The 17,041-nt window shown below is 37.5% G+C and overlaps 1 protein-coding gene and 1 pseudogene across 2 annotated transcripts in view; one reads left to right on the top strand and one right to left on the bottom strand.

The window, feature by feature from the left end:
• Positions 1 to 17,041, bottom strand: part of LOC126458091 (choline transporter-like protein 4) — a 254,992-nt gene that overhangs the window by 127,942 nt on the left and 110,009 nt on the right. The window lies entirely within an intron of this gene.
• On the top strand, positions 11,991 to 12,108 carry LOC126424872 (5S ribosomal RNA; annotated as a pseudogene).

Genomic DNA, 17,041 nt, shown 5'->3' with positions numbered 1-17,041 from the left:
CTGAGTATCTTCATGATACTTCTGTGCTCATTTAATGAACCTGTAGCAAAATGAATCCTATCTGGTGCGGATCCCAAAAATCCTATCTGGTGTGGATCGCAAATTGATGAGAAATATTCAAGTATTACCCAAATGAGCATCTTGAAAGTTACTTTCTTTGTTGATGGACTACATTTCCTGAGAATTCTCCCATGAATCTCAGTTGGTATCTGCATGCCTGAAATTACTTTTACATCTAAAGACTTTTATCACTTCAGAATGACATGCTGTGTTCTGGTTGCTATAAACTCTTCAGTCCAATCAGATAGTTGACATGATATTCCATACGCTTGTATTCTGTTCTTAGGCAGCATAGAAAAACCGTATCAAATGTGTTCTGGAAGTCAAGGAACACAACATCCACATGGGTATCTGTATCTACTGCTTTCTGGGTGTTATGGATGAATAGAAGGAGCTGGGTTTCATGAATCTGTTGTTTTCAGAACTTATGTTGATTACTTCAGAGGAGATTTTTGGTAGCCAGAAAGGTCTTTGCACATATGGGCCAAATGATCAGAAGTAAATAGAGAAATTAAACAGATGTTAGATTGACAAGATGTAAGGGCCATCAATCAGTAACAACACACCCAGAAAATTTGGAAGAGCATTTAAGAAGTTTCATAGAGTACAGTACTTGCCAAATATGTTTTATTGTATCTTATTGGCAGGTACCTTTGACAAAAGAATCACAGAGGTGTACCACATTTATATTTGACGGAAAAAGTTACCAAATTAAAGTTCTACTGATTGGTTTGAACAAGCCTCTAACAAAGTGTTGGGACCATAATTATTAGATCAACTACATGTTTATGTTGATGACTTGTTAATAACTACTACAACACAGCAAGAACATTTGGAATTAATGAGAGAGATGGGCTACTACAAGAGTGTCAAAGAGTTAGAGTTACAGCAAATCTTAAAAATTTAAAGTCTGGAAGGACAGAGATCAAATTTCTTGATCATATCATTTCTTCACTAGGATAATACCTGATTGACATCAGTAAAAATCTTCCAACATCACAGTTAAAAAGCAGTTGTGGTCATTCATTTGATTATATTCTTTCTATTGAAGATTTCTTCCAAAGCAGGGACTGAATAGTGAAGCTATAAACTGACTCTTAAAGAACCATATGACAAAGGCAGGAACAGCAGAAAATTAATCAGCTTTGGATATAAGTAGATAGGAACTGAGTCAAGCCAAGATCTAATATGATCTAGATTTAATCTTTGATTTTGGTTTAACAACTGATGGTTCACATGTTGGGGGTGGAAGATTTTTTGTTTCAAATTCAAACTATTAATGAAGAACTAAAATTCTGCACTACTTGGATTGCAAGAAGAGTGTTAATAGACTGTGAGAAGTCACATTCTACCAACTAAGAAAAATCACATGTATCTACATAACTTTTCATATTTGTATTATAGATGTCTTTAATTTTATGTTTACATTTGCATGCACAAAGGAGTATTGAAATTCAAGTAATATGTGTTACATTTATTCAAGGACCTCATAAAGGTGCACAGCAAAGGCATTTTGCTTTGTTTTAAAGTATGTGCTAGGAAAAGTGTTAAGTGGAACTTTGATTGTGACAGCTATTTAACAAGAACGTGTAAGATTGTTAACAGCATGTGGAGATTTAGTATTAATGACTGAAGTTAGTATTTTACCTACAAACATGTTAAATCTGTGCAAGGCACTTACTAATGTTATCTTTAAATATTATTTAGTGAGTAATCAACAATTATGAAAAGGGTAAATTCCTAATCACCATCAAGATGACATATTCATTTGCAGATAGGCACAATGAAAACACTTTTACACACTAAGTTTCAGCCAAAGCCTCCTTCAGAAAAAGATGAAAAACAAATACAAATCACATAAGCAGGGACAGCTTCATCAACTGAGACTGCAGCTATAATCTTAGCAAGCTTGGGAACCAGAATTGAGTGTAATTTAGAAGACTCTCAGTGAACATAATGATCTGGTGACCAGGATGGACAGAGCACCTACATCAACGCTACCACAGATGCTGACACTAGCATGTCTGTGACTGCTGCTGTATGGCTGCAGCATGCAGAGGGAAAGGCTCATGGGGTGAAGGGATATAAGTTGGCCAAATGACTTCAGGAGCCCAGTTTGTGAGTGCATGGTGGCAACATGTCTGATCACCAAAATACTGTGACCTTTGAACACTATAACTGGCAATACACCTGCAGACTGTTAGATCATCAGATATGCCAGGAGAAACTGAAGAATCACATCATATACCTTTATAAGGATAGGATGTATTGCAACATGCAGAAATTCGACAAGCTGCACCACTGAAGGTGTCGTGTGCTCAATGATCTTGCATTTCTGAATAGATGTTGTGCCCAGCAAGTTGTGCCAAACTTTGCTAAGGTCAGGCATGGCATCAATTCTGCAGCAGGCAGGACAATTAAGAAGCAGGCCAGCCTTGCCGTGGTACATGAGAGGGTGCACTTTACCTGCCAGAGCCTTGAGTACAACTCCCAGGAACTATATAGACGACAGTTACATCTGGTCAATCATTTCAACTCCAGACCTGAGACTGCATTGATGGTTTATCTGGGTGACAGCTAATTCTGCACACAGGTGGGACATCAAATATCAAAATTCTCGAGTCTCTCTGTCAAACTGTCAATGGAGGCCCAATGCAAGCTGGTCATTAATCTGACTGACATGGAGCTGAGTGGCAACGTATTTTCAGTTCCAGAGAAGGGACTTAACTTTTCTCCCATCTCTAAGTTCATACTGGTCATGGACACCATCAGTGCAGTTGAACAGATTGCGGTGTGCCTACATATGAAGTCGAACATTACGAGCCAAGATGGCAGCTATTCATAATCTTAGAGTGTGCCCTGAAATTGTTGTCTTACCTGCTGACAAAGGCAACAGTACTGTCATTATTTCCAACAATTTAAATTGAGAAGATGTAGAGCCTGCTAGACGATGACTCCTACAGGAAAATCAATGATGACTCCACAAAGAAGGTGGATAACTAGCCTAGGACTCTTCTCAAGGATATGGATTTACCAGAAATGGTTGCCAAGAAATTGTTATGTCAAGGACCTGTGCCAAAAGACTTTATGGACTCACTAAAGTCCACAAAGATGAGGTGCCATTGCAACCCATAGTCAGCAACATTAGAGCACCTATATATTTGCTGGCAAAATACCTGACAGAGATACTAAGCCCTCATGTGGGTAAATGCCTTTATCGTATCTGCAATTTTGTGGATTTTGTAAAATGCCTCGAAAACTTCACGGTGAAAGACTCAGATATCCTGGTGAGTTTTGATGTCATTTTGTTATTCACCAGGGTGCCTCTATGAGAGTCTAGGCTTATTGGTCAGAAATTTGACAAGAAGACCACCAACCTGTTCAAGCATATCCTAACCACCACATATTTTCTGTTTAATGGAAAATACTTTGAGCAAACAGAAGGAGTCACAGTGGGCAGCCCACAATTGCCCGTGGCTGCGAATTTTGAGCAAACAGAAGGAGTCACAGTGGGCAGCCCACAGTTGCCTGTGGCTGCGAATTTGTATATGGAGTACTTTGAGGAGGAAGCCCTGGCATAAAACAAAAGAAAACCCACATGTTTTTTTCCTTTATGTGGATGACATGTTTGTCATCTGGCCCCTTAGAAAGAACAGGCTCCTTGACTTCCTTAGACATCTGAACTCCATAAAGCCAAACATCAAATTCACTATGGAGATCAAAGCAGAAGCAAGATTGCAATTCCTGGATGTCATGGTCAAGAGAAGAGCTGATGGCACCCTGGGCCATGGTGTGTATCAGAAGAAAATCCACACTGATCTGTATTTGCATGCAGACCACTGCCACCATCCTTTGCAGAGAAATGAGGTACTAGTACACAGGACATGCACCATCTGCAGAGGGTCTGACCAGGAGCTGGAACAGCTCAGAACTGTGTTCCAAGAAAACAGGTACCCAGAATGGCAGATTATGTATGCCCTGTGCCCCACCACAACAGTACAACCTATGGAGATGGAAGAAGTCGTGGAGGAAGAGGCAGCCAATAGCGTTATACCATACACTGGTGCACTATTGTAAAAAATTGGGTGCATACTGAAGAAGTACTGAAGAAAAACCATCTTTCACCCAACCAATACAACATGAGAATTATTGGGAAGCCTCAAAGACAATCTCAATTTGTGGAAGGCTGGCATATACTAGGTTCGATGTGAATGTGGAAAGACATGTATTGGACAGGCAGTACACACCATCAAAGATCATTGCCAAGAATATCAGGGGGCACATTCGACTGATGTATTCCAACAAGTCAGTAGTTGCAGAGCACTGTTTGTCCACGAATCACACAACAGAGTATGATGGTACCAGGATCTTGGCACATAATTACAAATACTGGGACAATGTCACTAGAGAGGCCATAGAAATTCACACCAGAAATGATCTCATCAACTGAGATTGTGGCTACAATCTTAGCAATGCTTGGGAACCAGCTCTGAGTTTAATTTAGAAGACTCTCAGCAAACAAAACAATCTAGTGACCACAGTGGACAGAGCACCTTCATCAATGCTACCACAGACACTGACACTGACACTAGTGTCTCCGCAACCATCCACACATGGTCGTGGACCATGGAGGGAAAGGCTCTGGGGCGAGGGGATATAAGTCGGCTGCATGCTCTAGGAACTCAGTTCGTCAGTGCAGATGATGATGGTGATATGTCTGATTGCCAAAATAGTGTACATGTTGAACACTAGGAAATGGTAGTACACCAGGAGAAAATTAAGAATCATATCCTTTTCATAAATGCTGATCTTACAGCCTGGACTTTCCATTGTTTGATTTAGTGAGTAATGCCAGCAAAGAAAATTTTAAATCAGCATGAGAAAACAAGAGCACATTATTAGTAACACATGTGTTTGCTAAGGAATTGTAGCATTGACTGCCTATACAACTATTGAGCACTACTACAAAGGTGAACTAAAGTGAGGTCAAAACAGTAGGAGAAGGAACAGTGGCAACAACTTGCCTTTAAACAACCAATAATGACATAAGACAGGAAATAAGGACACTGATGAACTCAAGCATCATCCTATGATCAGCAAGGTTTTCACAAGTAAGAAATGTCTATACCACAAATGGAATAATGTTACAACACAACACAACACATACAAATAGCAGCTACAAACTGAACAGTGATGTGTTTCAAATGGTCCATTAATCTTGGCTAGAGTGTCAGCTATATTCTGTGATTACATTGCAAACTTTCAGGGATGATGGGGTAGGGTAAATGTATCAATTCCAGGTAAGGGACCCTGGTATGGAAATGACTGAGTTGAAAGTTATAAGGAAAAATTGTTCTGATAATTCTGACAGAGGTACCGGTACTCTTGTTGCTAAGATCGTAGGGTGAGCAACTTTTAGAGGTGGTAGTATGAGCCAAAATAAGAAAAAAAAAATGTTAAGTGAACATGGGCTCTGAACTGCATGTCTACAGACCTATGAGCACTTGTTCATCTTCACTACTGTGAAACGCATCTTTCTATTGAACAAGTGCCCATGGCTCTTAAGGTATGCATTTTTGAGCCTATGTTTACTAGACCTTTTTCTCTTTTGTTTGGTCCATACTACATCCTCTGAAAGTTGCATACCCTATAATCTTAGCAACAACAGTCCCAGTACATGTATTCCCTGTCAGAGGTATCATAAAGTTTTTTGCTTATAACTTTTGACTTTATTGTTTCCAGACCAGGTCACTTACCTCATTAATACTTTTATCCTTCGCCATCATTTCTGAAAGTTTGTAACATTATCATCGGACCACCCTGTACAGCACATTCTACACGTGTGCTGTGAGAGATGCAAATTTTGTGACATATGAACCTAATTAATGACTTACATAAGGAACAAATGATGGAATAAATTCAGCTTTGCCACTGCAAGATGATTAACTTGTTTCACTCTAGGTAGTGCGGATTTCTGTAAGGTGCAGAAGTGTGGTTGTACAAACTGTCTGACATAGTATGTTGCACTTTCCTCACAAAATATGATAGTTAATGGATTCTCTCATGAAGAAATAATTAATTTGCCACATGAGGAATATCATTTATTGTAATATTTTTATGTGATAATGTGGAACTAACACTAACAAAATATCTTTCCTTACAGAATATGTCATAAGGGAGTTTGTATGTATGAGGGTTGTTTTTTAAGTATGGGCCGTTTGCGCAGTATAGTCCCGTAGCTCGCGCGGACGCCGCAACAAGCAACCGCGCCACTTGCCGACATCCTTCCCGTTCACACTGATGCAAGTTGCAGCTCTGTAGCTGACATGTATGCATCGCTGTGCTACTTTATAATGTTTACGATTATTGAATCACCCGCCGCGTGTGAGATACGGTCAGTGATACGTTTTTTGACCACGAGAAGCCTATCAGCTGCAGAAATTCCTCGTCAGTTAACAGAAGTTTATGGCTTGAATGCAATGAGTGAAGGTAAAGTGTGTCAATGGGTTAGAGAGTTTAAAAATGGCCGTCAAAAGTCCATGACGAAGAACGCTCAGGCCGGCCCTCTGTGATCACTGATGATTTGGTGGCTGCAGTCGAAACAAAGATTCGTGAGGACAGAAGATTCACAATTTCCACTCTTTCTTTGGAATTTCCACAAGCTTCAAGATCGGTTTTGTACAAAATTGTGTCTGAAAACCTAAACTTTAAGAAACTGTGTTCTCGGTGGATACTCAGACTCCTCACAGAGGACCACAAAGGGAAGAGATTTGCCACTTCATTGGACTTTTTGATTCATTACGAGGAAGAAGGGGATGACATGTTGAGTCAAATTGTCACTTGAGATGAAACGTGGGTATCCCATATCACTCCCGAAAGCAAGCGACAATCGATGGAAAGGCGACACACAACCTCACCCGTCAAGGTCAAAGCCAAACAGACGCTGTCAAAGCGCAAGATTATGGCAACTGTGTTCTGGGACCAGCGTGGTGTTTTGCTAGTGGACTTTATGCCACGAGGAACGACAATCAACTCAGATGCCTACTGTGCAACTCTAAAGAAGCTCCGCAGAGCAATTCAAAACAAAAGGTGCTGCGTGCTGACAAAAGGAGTTTTGCTCCTGCACAATAACGCTAGGCCTCACACCTCTCAAAATACTCCGGATTTGATTGATTCTTTTGGCTGGGAAGTTTTGGACCATGCACCATACAGCCCCGACCTTGCTCCTAGCGATTTTCACCTTTTCCAGTACCTGAAACACCATCTTGGCAGGCAGCACTTCAATGACGGCGATGAAAGCGGCCGTGAACATTTGGCTGTCGGAGCAGGCGGCTGAATTCTTTGAAGAGGGAATTAAAAACTTAGTTGTACGGTATGACAAGTGCTTAAATAAACAAGGCAACTATGTAGAAAAATAGGTAAAAGTGTGTAGAATCAGAAAATAAAACTTTTTTTACAAAAGTATTTGTATCTTTTTTTAAAATAAAAATGGCCCGTACTTAAAAAACAACCCTCGTACTAAAATATGCATTAATGGTAGTTGTCACTTTCAGCAAACAGATTAACTTCGAAGTTAAGTAAAATATTCAAACACTTGTACAACTTTTGCACATTCTCAGTTCTGAAGAGACAGACCCAAGATAAAGCAACTGCTTGCTAGACATCAACATCATGCCCTACACTCAGCTCATTAAAAATAAAAACAAAGGATATTTTAAATTATTTAATTCTCGTCTGGGCCAATGTCATCCTACTCATAGTTTTCACAAGATATCATTTCCCTTGATCTAATAGTGGTAAATGCCAGGACTATGAAGGCACTGGAGTCTCCCATGAAAACTTGCCATAAATATGAATTAAGTTGTCCAACCCAGCAAATTGCATTATGTTTTACACTAAGTAAATGTTGTTTTGTGTAAACTAGGAGAACTGTTATTGTATCCAAGTATGTTAGGCATCAAGCTTTTTTCTTCAAGTCTTGATGATTCCTCCCTAATATTAAAAAGCTTCATACATCAAGTTCAGTTTTTCTTGACTGTGAAAGCTAAAAATAATAGACAAATCATGCAAACATACATACATAATACCAATGAAGGGAATCAAGTGGAGCTGAGCTACAGCAGTAATTAAATTTATAACCATCGAATTGTGCCATAGCTGGGAGTCCTGTAATATATAGCACCTTCCCTGGCTAAGCATTTCCAGCTATGTGGTGTTACATATTGTTTCATCTTAATTTATTTGCTCATGAAGTATTTCTTTATCATTGATAGGCACTCCGCAGTCCAGCCCAAGATGCTGGAGTTACTGGTGATGTGTGCATGAGGTGTGCTTGCTTGTGTGTGTGAATGGTGTGTGTCTCTCTTTTGAGCTGAAAGCTGTGTGTAAGTGTCTTTTAATTGTGCCCGTTTGCAACCTGATGTGTCTTTTTTACAACAATTAGCAATCTGACTTTTCCTACATTGTTGTCCATTACTGATAATATTTTCTTTCTTCTCCCCCCCTCCACCAAATATTTCTTCACTGAGTCACTGCTTTTCTTTTTACATTCTTCTCTTCATACTAAATTCTGTCAGGTGAACATCTCAGTAAATCTATGTTTGTGAATTAAGCTTCTAATTTTTGTTCTATCTTGCATGGTATCTTCATTACTGTCAATTTGTTTTTAGATATTCTTTAACTTCTGTTATCCAGTTCTTGTGGTTTCTCATCAACAAGAGTAAGCTTAGAATTTTTCCCTGTTGTTGTCCAATCTACATAGGTGACCATAAAACTGTAATCATAGTTTCCTGATAGTATCTATGATTTTTCTGTAACTCGATATATTGTGATTTATTTTTCATCCAAACTGCTTATTGACATTTTGATAACACGATTTTTCTGGCAATTTTTATTTCAAGTTTTTCAGTGACTTATTTCAGATCTGCTGCTAATTATCATGGTTTCACATCCACAAAGATCTTCTTTTTTAACAACTGTGTTATAGTGTTATAAATTTTCCCCATGTGATATAAATATTTTATGTATATGTTCTTGATGAGTTTTTATGCTCTTCGTAGTTTTGGAATTCTTTCTTTTTTATCTACCTGATGTAGCTACACTGACTCAATAATTTCTCATAGATACTTAAGTTTATCTACTTGGTACATTTTGCCAAATTTGGTGATCAAGGGTTAATTGTTGAGTCATGATTTCATCCATTCCATATAATCCATCTTCTTATACAAAATTTGGAACAAAGTTTTTGCTGCTGTTTTATGATGTTTCTGGACACATTAGTTTACTTATGGTTTGTTATTGAAGAATTGAAGAGGATTGCAATATTTTCAGCAAATGCTAGACAATGAGGGAAATCGGAGCCTTCTGCTAGTACCTTCAGGTTTTTTATGTATTTTTTTATTTTTTTGCAAAACTAAACTGAACAGTAATGTTGATAATCCATCACCTTGTCTGACAATTCTTTTGATTTTGAATGGTTCAGAAAGCTCTCACAAAAATTTAACTTTCTGTTTCATGTTGATCAGAGATAATTTGATCAGGTACTTGTTTTTTGTCAACTTTGAATCCTCTGGTACGCTAAAATGTTTTAATCTGCCAGGAAGTTTAAAATAAATGCACACTTTGTTGCAGAATGGAAATTTCATTCTGGAAACATTCCCCAGGCTTTGGCAAAGCCACGTCTCCACAATATCCTTTTTTCCAGGAGTGCTAGTTCTGCAAGTTTTCGCAGAAAAGCTTATGTGAAGTTTGGAAGGTAGGAGACGAGGTACTGGTGGAAGTAAAGCTGTGAGGACTGGTCGTTAGCTGTGCTTGGGTAGTTCAGTTGGTAGAGCGCTTGCCCACAAAAGGCAAAGGTCTCTAGTTTAGTCTTGGTTTGGCACACAGTTTTAATCCGTCAGGAAGTTTCAGTTGTTCATATGATTTTGAAATGCATCCCTGTTGATTTTTGAACATGTTGTAAGTTGATTTCTGAATGAATTGTAAGTCGATTTTTGAATGTGTGTATAGTGTGCATGTTGTCTGTACCAGGGGAATCCCCATCACATCTAGAAACAAAAAACCTTTCCTGCAGAAAAAAGGGGACAGGGCTGTATGAGCTGAGCTGTATAAATGCAAATGGGTGAATGTCAATTGCTGTTGGTTTATCTGGTTGACTGGGTGTGCTAATGATAACCATTGTTATAATCATTAGGAAAATCCATAGATTCAGACTACCAGAGTGGAAATAAATGACTAAAAGGAATAACAGGTAAGAAAGATTACACATTATCTTGTCGGTGTATCCAGGAAAATGAAATTTTGACATAAAATTTTTGCCACATCGTTACACTACTAAGGACCAGTTCTACAGCCCCAGGTTAGCCGCTGCTTAATTCTATTCTTGGAACAGTGCAGAAAACTCATTGTACAAACATGTAATAGTGCCTAAACATAAAATAAAGGCGGGTAACTGAACCTGTGATTCTGGCAGGGTTAGTGAAGTTAACTGGAGAATGAGTTTTGACAATGGCAGGAATAATAACAGAATTAGTAATGACAAGATTGTTTGTTAGTACAAGGAAGGAGAAGAAACAGGGCAACCACAAATTAAATGGAAGAATATGACGAGTTCAAATTCATATAAATTTTGTACTACTACTACTACTACTACTACTACTACTACTTTTCAATCTCACACTCGAGAAACTGGAGCAAATGAATGACATGTGAAACTATTTTCTAACATAAAACTTTTTGCTTTTAGTAAGCCTAATAGGCATCTGATATCGGTACTTTGTGAATTACATTTTGTCATGTTATATATGTAAATGAGGTAGATAAAAAAACCATTTTTGCCAAAATAGTATTGCTTATTTGGCATATATTACAGCTGCTGCAATATCAGAAAGGCCTATTTCAATTCATCTAGCAGACAGTGACAAAATAGACGTATCAGATCGAGAAACCACACAAGTCTTGGGTACCATCCGTAATAACAGCTTTTTCAGCATTAGACGATGATGTTTTGATTTTTCATATAGAAAAATATCTAACAAACTTTGCTGAGATAATAGATTCTTTCACAGAGAGGAATGCATCTCATGTAAATCTGTAACAAGATTAGAGAGAAAAAAATTATGGGACTTAAGGATAGAAGAAATGAGTTCTGCCTTGCTTGTCTCTCATCTTTACTGCTTCTATTTTCTTGTGTTTAATTTTATGTCATACAAAAGAGAAAGTTCTGGCTAATAGGCAATAAAGAGTGCAAATTTTCTGAAGAGTTCTTATTCTCCCGGTCACAAATAATCCCACCCAGTACTAAATGTGAGGTTTTTTTAAGGAGGCAGGATGTAAAACCATTGGACAGGATGTTTTAATTTCCACTGTCCTGAATATGGGTTTGATGGCTTCCATTACAAAATATACATTTGTACAACACAGAGCGAAATACAGTGATGTGCGATAGAAGAATACTGAATGAAGAGGTGTGGCACTGCACTTTGGCACACTTTAGACCAAATAACATGTATAACATGTGATAGTATCATAGTGCCATTTTTTAACAGGATTATGCTCATTCACATGGATGTATTTCTATGCAATGCCTGTATGATGTTGAGGTACTCCTGTGGCTAACAAGATCCCCAGATTTGTTCCCAATCGAACGTATAGGATCAGTTGGGCATCAGCTCTGTCCCAGTGCCAGTATGCAGGATATCAAGGATTGTTATGGGACATCTTGTCTCAGGATTGGATAAAATGGTCTTATGATACCCTTACCAACCAAATCAGGGCACATCTCCAGGCCAGAGGGAGTGCAAATTCATACTGATATGTGGGCTCATGAGGCCAATTTCGTTGTAAATTTGACTTAATTTTGTAATCACTGGCATGACATCACATAACCTTCTTGGTGCATCATATTTTTTGTCAGTCAGTGTATTTGTCAAGCCAACAGCCTTGCTGCAGTGGTAACACCAGTTCCCATCAGATCACCGAAGTTAAGCACTTTTGGGTTGGGCTAGCACTTGGCTGGGTGACCATCTGGTCTGCCGATTGCTGTTGGTTTAAGTGGGATGCACTCAGCCCTTGTGAGGCAAACTGAGGAGCTACTTGATTGAGAAGTAGCAGCTCTGGACTCATAAGCTGACATACGGCCATGAGAGCGGCGTGCTGACCACATTTCCCTCCATATCCGCATCCAGTGACACCTTTTGACTGAGCATGACATGGCGGCCAGTCAGTACCGTTGGGCCTTCCAAGGCCTGTTCAGATGGAGTTCAGTAGTTTTAGTGTATTTGTCAAACAAACTGTGGATCATTTGCAAACTTATTTTTTGAGATTTATCATTTATTAAATGAATGTTTTACCTCTCGGTGAAAGCTCATAACACATTATTAGACTAGTAGTAACTTTAGTCCCTCAATATGTGTCGTCATCTTTTATAGACCTATCAATGTTTTTGCATAATCTTTTCATAATAATCACAAATTACAAAGCATCAATTACTGTGAATGTTCATCCTACAATAATCATATTAATAATATTCTAGTATTATAGGGAAATTTGGTAGCTTCATTCAGAACCAACAAGAAATCTGTCATTAATAGAAACCTTGGAGAAAAATTCAAATGTTAAGCCTCTGTCCTTGTGTTAAATCTTTACACTGTTGGTAACTCTAAATAGATAGGATTGTAATGATTGTTTTACATAAAGAAATAACACACACACTTTTTGTTCTAACATGAACTATGTAACAGGTTAATGTATTTAAGTGTAAGAGCAGCGTGAAGAACCACCCATAAGAATATTTTTTGGTGGGGACAGAGAAGTGAAACAGATGCTGGATGAGGAGTTTTTGTGAGAAGGAGGTGGAAAGTTGTGAGAGGGGGTGGAATGTGACATGGAGATATGGTAGCTGTCAGTGAGGTACCAAGCAGCCAAGAAGCAGCTGAAAAAGTCCACACATGCCAGAAGATGTGACTATACACAGACATCAACTCATTAGCCTGCATTCTCTGAGATGCAAAGTCAAATTACAAATTATTCCAGCATAAAACACATTGAGTCTATAATAATTAAACATGCATTAGTCTTGGAGATAAAGATTTCCTAAGTTGCATGAAAAAAAGAAGACCACTGCCATCTCAAAAAACAGCCCAAATGAATATAAATACTTTATACATGTTGTTTTTGACTACTCAGATAATTCTAATGATAGTTCAGAGTTCAGTATCTAGTAATGTTTATTGAATGCATATATCTTCATTCAAAATGCATGATTCATTTAATCACTGACATTCTCCAAAGTCCACTCCTTCATTAACTTTCTTACAAAAGCCTTAGCAGGAAACAATCATAGAACAAGTAGGGAGCCTGTTGGAGTCAACTTGCAGAAGTCAGGGCAACAAGTCAGCAAGTAAGTGAATTAAACTGCTCTATAGGTCTGTGACCAGCTAGAACAACAGATGGCAACATTATCAACTGACTTGTCTTCTTTTTACTTAATTAAATCTCTCATTTTAATTACATCAGATACTACTGGACACAGACAATTATTTACAACTTATTTTTTGCTTTCTTTTAAGAAATTAGTTACAAACTTCAGAAGACAATATTTACTATGTTTTGGTATGGTGTTAATTGGGCTCAATTTGTTCCATGAGCATGAAGTTGTTGGGAGTATTGATGGCAAGATGGGCATGATGGCTCTGAACCAATATACAGCACTTGATGATTATGCAAAAGGAAAAAAAAAGATAAAGAGAAGTTAGATTAGGAAGGAACATCATGACCCTAAGTGAAAGTTCTCTACAGTTCAGATGGGAGACAAGATTTTGGTTCAGATCACAATTCTTACAAAATAGAGTCTGAAATACCAAAATTTTTTGAGGTTTGTGGAGAATCAACTGATTACTGGAGAGTAGAGAGTTAATAAAAGGAGTCATAAAATTCAAAATCAGTATGAATACTTGTGTGGTGCGGATGGCTTCCCAAAATGGTTGTGGATTTCTTCTTTTTTTGTGTTTCAAGCTGCAATATCTACATTCTTATAGTATTTGGCCACTCTTTCAGTTGAAGTATCTTATGTGTAGCCTTTATTCCTTGGGACTGATGGGAAGGAGTACAATCTGACACAGGCCAAGAAATGTGTAGGCGACATAACTGTTGAATGAGGAGGATAAAGAGTCATTGGAAATCTGGACTGATAAGAGGAAGATGTGACAAAGATAAAGTTAATGAGCCCAAAAGTAACTGTTGCAAAGAAAAGCAAGTGTATGGGAAGTAAGGTAAAATAAAGAAGGGAAAAAGTACAATGCATTGTGATAGAAAAAAGCCAGAGGCACAACAGAAGGGAATTTGAGCAAGCAAACTAATTTACAGGGTATAAAAAGGGAGGGAAGAGAGATTCCACATGAGGCGCAGATAATGAAAGGGAGACACCATTTAAAATTTTAATGTAGTAAATAGGCATAGAGGGAAAATCTAAGGACAAGTAAAGAGAAAGTACAGATGTTGAAAGAATAAATTGATTAGTTATCTGGTAAGCATTATTCTATTCAAAAATAGAAAATCACCAAAGAAATTAACAGCTTACATGTCATATGTACAATGAGCATGATCCAAAGTTATACTAAGAATAAGATCAAATAAAGACCAGACAGAAAGAAAGACCAGGACTCCAAACAACTTGAGTAGTTGTGGTGTAGTTTGTATGAATATCTATGCTATTTATACATCATAAAAGAGTTATATTTTTGAGATTCATTACCCAAAATGTAAGGCAGGGAAAGAGAGAGGAGAGGAGAGGAGAGGGAGAGGGGCAGAGAGAGAGAGAGAGAGAGAGAGAGAGAGAGAGAGAGAGAGAGAGAGAGAGAATTTGTATTCTTTCTTTAAATTTTCAGTCTTAGTCTGCACCAATGTTTTTTTCCCCACTTTTATCAAATGTAAAGAATATTTTTCATTCCTTATGATTAAATTAAAAATTAGTGTCAGTGTTCATAAAGTCAAGTGACACTAAATAACCATGAAGTAAGACAGATCAAAGAGAGGAAATTTAGGAAATGCAATGACTTCTGAAGAATTTTCCCACTGTGGTGGGAGGAATAGTTGCAATAAGAAAGTGACTATTGGGGAATTTTCCTACTGTGATAGAGTGCTTGGAAAGTGAAAGTGGAGTGATTTATTGGAAAGACAACTGTGAAAGATATTTCCCACTGCAAGAGGAGAATGTTCTTGTAAAACTAATGTACTTATAAATGACTTTAGGACGTTAAAAATCTACTAAATTTAATTTGTTCTATTTTTTATTGTTGGGAGTTTTCTTTGAATCGCTCCAAATGAAGAGAAGTATATTTGTGTTGTTAATATTTTCTTTCTTTTTTTCAATTTTCTCTAAATTAAAATTAGCAGTATTAAGAACTTTTACAAATCAATCCAAATTACGTTTTGTTGTTTTTTATTAAGAGAAAATCAGTTTAAATTAGGTACATTCTTGTAGAAAGTGATCACCATATACAAGAGGTCAGTAAAAATAAACAAATTTTTTATGGTCATGTTATATTGTTGACAATTTTTGTTCTTACTTAAAAATCTACTGCTTTATTTCTGAATGTATCAGTCCAAGATTAGAAAACCTACAAAGAAAGAAAGGAATCTCGAGGGTGTAAGAAGGAGGGTGGGGGCAAAACAGGATGCTGGGCCATGTTACATTCCATCCCAAAATGTTTTCATGACAATGTAAATAACGTGTGTCATATGTATCTGTTCTGCTATTCTTAGATCGAAACTAGTTTGATTACTTAATACTGTGCAACTTAGCTAAGGGATACCAAGATGTTTTGCATTCTAGTCTCTGCAGAAAGGGTAGAAACGGTGGGGTGAAGTTCATTAAAACCAACAAGAAATGTCCCTTTTGTTCAAACCCTAGGATGTAAATTCAAACTGCGACACTTCTGTTACTATTTTAGGCCTTTATACAACTGGTAATCAAACAGATAAGACTACAGTGATTTATTTACATATTATTATTTATTTATTAATTTACAGACAGGGATAACGTGCTCATTTTATATAGTAACCTGAATCCTGCAAGGATTTAATTATTTAAGTGAAAGAACAGTGTGAAGAGTGATCAGACAGAATGTTCCTTGGTGGGGCAGTGATGAAATAGACAAGTGAGAAGAAGTCTTCATGAAAAGAATGTGGAACAACGCTAGAATGGTTGAAATGCAACAAGGAGCTATGGAGGCAGTCATCTGCTGAAGCAGAAGAAGACACTACATACACTAGCCGATGTGGCTTCACACAGATACCTACTTCCAGGATATCTTCCCTGAGATAAAAATGGTTGGCATTTGCTGTAATATATAGATTAAGGGGACCAGCACCCTATTGTACAATTGCTCATGTAAATTCACAGACTTTTTGGAGGTGGTTTCTGATTGCTCAGAAGTTGTAATAATAGTTGAGAGTTCCATTTCAGTGCCTCGTAATGTTTATTGAATACATACATTTCCACTCATACTGCAACTGTTAACCTGCCAAAGCTCACTCCCTTATAGGCTCTCTTACCACAGGCGTAGCAAAGAATAATTATAGAAAAGTAGGTAGTCAGTTTAAGTCAATGTAGAGAACTCAGGTGCCAAGCAGATTTTGCCAAGTAAGAGGATTTAATCTATGTATAAGACTGTGGCTAGCTAAAACATTAACAAAAATGATAATGTTATTGACTGTCTTATATTCTTTTTACTTAATTAGCCCCATGACTTTACTTACAAAAAATACTGATGGGAACACAGATGATTGTTTATATTTTTGCCCTTTTCCTTTAAGAAGTTAGTTACTGATCTCAGTAGACAATATTTACTGTGTTTTATTCTGATATTAACTGGGCTCAAATTCTTCCATCAAGTTGAAGTCACATTCCAATTTTGTTCAAAGTGTCATACCCACTGATCGGGTTACTCTAGAATAACAGCATAAATATAACAAGTTTCAC

The sequence above is a fragment of the Schistocerca serialis genome, chromosome 1, assembly GCF_023864345.2.
Source record: "Schistocerca serialis cubense isolate TAMUIC-IGC-003099 chromosome 1, iqSchSeri2.2, whole genome shotgun sequence".
NCBI classification, from domain to species: domain Eukaryota; kingdom Metazoa; phylum Arthropoda; class Insecta; order Orthoptera; family Acrididae; genus Schistocerca; species Schistocerca serialis.
The sequence above is the reverse complement of the archived record's forward strand: the minus strand, read 5'-3'. Positions and strand labels throughout refer to the sequence as shown.